The sequence below is a fragment of the Bison bison genome, unplaced genomic scaffold, assembly GCF_000754665.1.
Source record: "Bison bison bison isolate TAMUID 2011002044 unplaced genomic scaffold, Bison_UMD1.0 scf7180017864383, whole genome shotgun sequence".
Lineage (NCBI taxonomy): Eukaryota > Metazoa > Chordata > Mammalia > Artiodactyla > Bovidae > Bison > Bison bison.
The window spans coordinates 2,871,399-2,875,096 of record NW_011494955.1 but is presented as its reverse complement, the minus strand read 5'-3'; the positions used below and the strand labels follow the sequence as shown (position 1 = coordinate 2,875,096).

The window sequence follows — 3,698 nt, the reverse complement described above, 5'->3', positions numbered from 1 at the left end:
GATTTTTCACTCTCCTCTTTCACTTTCATCAAGAGGCTCTTTCTTTCTTCTTCACTTTCTGCCATAAGGTTGGTGTCATCTGCATATCTGAGGCTATTGATATTTCTCCCAGCAATCTTGATTCCAGCTTGTGCTTCATCCAGCCTAGCATTTCACATGAAGTACTCTGCATAGAAGTTAAATCAGCAAGGTGACAATATACAGCCTTGACATACTCTTTCCCAATATAGAACCAGTCTGTTGTTCCATGTTTGGTTCTAACTGTTGCTTCTTGACCTGCATACAAATTTCTCAAGAGGCAGGTAAGGTGGTCTGGTATTCCCATCTCCTGAAGAATTTCCACACTTTGTTGTGATCTACACAGTCAAAGGCTTTAGTGTAGTCAATGAAGCAGAAGTAGATGTTTTTCTGGAATTCCCTTACTTTTTCTATGATCTAATGGATGCTGGGAATTTGATCTCTGGTTCCTCTGCCTTTTCTAAATCCAGCTTGAATATCTGGAAGTTCTCGGTTCACATACTTTTCAAGCCTGACTTGGAGAATTTTGAGCATTATTTTGCTAGCATGTGAGATGAGTGCAATTGTGCAGTAGTTAGAATAGTCTTTGGCCTGGTACAGTCAAGTAAATAAATATTAAAGGAAAGAAAAAAAAGAAAAAAAAGACCATGACTCTCCTAGCTCTATATATTCCCCTGACTGGTCTTAATCATCCTCATGGCTTATTTATCATCTTTATGTTGAAAACTTTTCAAATCTGTATCTCTCTCTTCTCTCTTTGTACCTGCATATATGACTGACTGATGAATATCTCCAAGTACATGTACCACAGATACTTAAACCTCAAAATGTGTCAAACACTGAACTGTTAGCTTCTCCTCTGTCCCATCTTCAGTTCCCACCCACTTCTTCCTTCAGGATTCTGATCTCATTGAAAAATACCACCATTCAACCAGTTACTTAAACCAAAAACCGGAAAACTAATCTTCATTTCTCAGTTTTCTTCACACCTTGTGTTTGTTCAATTACCAAGTTCAACATTTCAACAACAAATTTCATATTAAGCACCTACTATGTAGTAATAAATCTGAAGAAAAGTGGCTTTACGATTGGCTAAGCAGCTTCACAGTGTTAGAGCACCAGTTGGCATCTCTGATTCTGTTTACATTAAGACCCTCAAGGTCTTAAATTGGCTTCAGGCATACCTTCACAGAATATTTCCAAAAGCTGAAAGCAAGGGACAGGAGTGAAACAAGAGGGGTTTCCTCAAGTTGCAATCTTTTTTGATCAGGGAGAAAAGTCATTCCCAGAAACACCCTAGCAGACTTCCTTTTATGTTGCTTTGGCCAGAACTGGGTCCAGTTATGAAGGAGACTGAGAAAGCAAGCATCTGACAAAGCGAAACAGGGTTCCCTCAATCCCTGGGATTGAACACATGCATACCCTTTAAAAAAAGAGGGGAGTTTATCTTGGCAACAAATAAGAGAAAAAAAGTGGTTTCAGAGACAGCAATCAAAATTGATTTCCACGAAAACAGACATGGAGCTTGCATTTTAATTAAGGAGAAATTTTAAACATAAATATACAAACAAGGTAATTTCATATGCTATAAATGCTACAAAATCAGGCGATGTGATAAAAAGTAATGTGCATATTTTGATGGTAAAGCTGATAGAATTTGCTAGTGGAACTGAACATGACAGCATGTTAAAAAGATGATTTCAACTGTGAGTCTCTTCTCATAGCAGAAGCACAGAGTACTAATCACAATGGGGGCTGCTCAAGGCATCACAGGGATTTAGAAAGTTTCTTCCTCTCTTTGGCCAATTTTAGTTGAAATAAGCACAACTGAAACTGTAACCAAAGGAGGCATTATGCTTCCAGAAAAACCTCAAGGAAAAGTATTTCAAGCAATAGTAGTAGCTGTTGGATGGGGCTCTAAAGAAAACCAGCTCCTGTGAAAGTTGGAGATAAAGTTAGAGTTAATTCTTCCTCTAGAATATGGAGGCATTAAAGTGGTTCTAGACAGTAAGAATTATTTCTTATTAGAGATGATGACATTCTTGGAAAATAAGTAAACGGAAATAAATTACTATTGAGATGGCACCACGTGAAGCTGCCAATCCCAGGGAAGTTTTGAAATCTTTCATGTAAATAATTTCTATGCTTTCCTTCTATAATAAACTAATGATATCCAAATTAATGACATCCAGTGTCTCTAAAATTCAGTTTCATTGCACTGATTTAAACATTTCCAAAACAAACAGACAACAACTCCAAACAAAAAATGACTCCAAAGGTAATATTCATTTCCATTCATAAATGAAGCTTGAGAAAGATAATAATGAGTGTAAAGTCATACCACTATTAACTGATAGTCAGAATTGAAATTAGTACTATCTGAAATCAAAGTCAATTTTCTCTCCCCTATACATCTATCTGTGGGGGGAAAAATACACAAAATGCCATATACAAATTTATAACATTGTAACACAAAGAATAAAAAGTCAAGTGTTTGAAAATAGTTGATGCTTAGAAACTTGTTTCTATTTATTATTTTTGTCTTTCATTATAGGATTGGTAAAATGAACAAAATACTTTGTAAAGTTTTGTGTCTAAACCAAATATGGAACTATCAAAAATGTTACTGACTTAAAAAAACAAAAAAACACCCATTACCGACTGTTAGAAAGTAGCAAATGGCCAGGATATTAAGTAGCAAAGATAGGAGATTCAAATAGCAACACAGGGTTTTCCCACTATATCAGACTCAGACCCAATAGTTACAGGTCCTGAAACACTCTGACAAAAAGACCTACAAAATCAGTTAAAAAGTTAAGACAGTGGATAATACTGTTTATATTCAAGTGATAGATAACTACTATTCAGTTGTTAAATATAGACAAAGTATACATATCTATATATAATATAAACAAATAGAGCTATGTACGCCAAAGTCTTTGATTGTGTGGATCACAACAGACTGTGGAAAATTCTTCAGGAGATGGGAATACCAGACTACCTTACCTGCCTCCTGAGAAATCTGTATGCAGGTCAAGAAGCAACAGATAGAACTGGACACGGAACAACAGACTGGTTCCAAATTGGGAAAGGAGTACATCAAGGCTGTATATTGTCACCTCGCTTATTTAACTTCAATGCAGAGTATATCATGTGAAATGCCAGGCTGGATGAAGCACAAGCTAGAATCAAGATTGTTGGGAGAAATATCAATAGCCTCAGATATGCAGATGACACCACCCTTATGGCAGAAAGTGAAGAAGAACTAAAGAGCCTCTTGATGAAAGAGGAAAGTGAAAAAGCTGGCTTAAAACTCAACATTCAGGGACTTCCCTGGTGGTAAAGCAGATAAGAATCTGCCTGCCAATGCAGGAGACACAGGTTCAATCCCTGACCCAGGAAGATCCCATGTCCCACAGAGCAACTAAGCCCATATGCCACAACTACTGAGCCCAGCTCTGGCCTGGGTCCTACCATGCTTCATAACAAGAGAAGCCACCATAATGAGAAACCCACACACTGCAGCTAAGATCCAGCACAGCCAGAAAAAAAAAAAAAAAAAACAACTCAGCATTCAGAAAACTAAGATCATGGCATCCGGTCCCACCACTTCATGGCAAATAGATGGGGAAACAGTGGAAACAGTGACAGACTTTATTTTTGGGGGGCTCCAAAATCAC

General features: G+C 37.3%; 1 pseudogene; it reads left to right on the top strand.

Moving 5' to 3' along the window:
- Positions 1-1,770: 1,770 nt before the first annotated feature.
- On the top strand, positions 1,771-2,137 carry LOC105001689 (annotated as a pseudogene).
- The last annotated feature ends 1,561 nt before the right edge of the window (positions 2,138-3,698 follow it).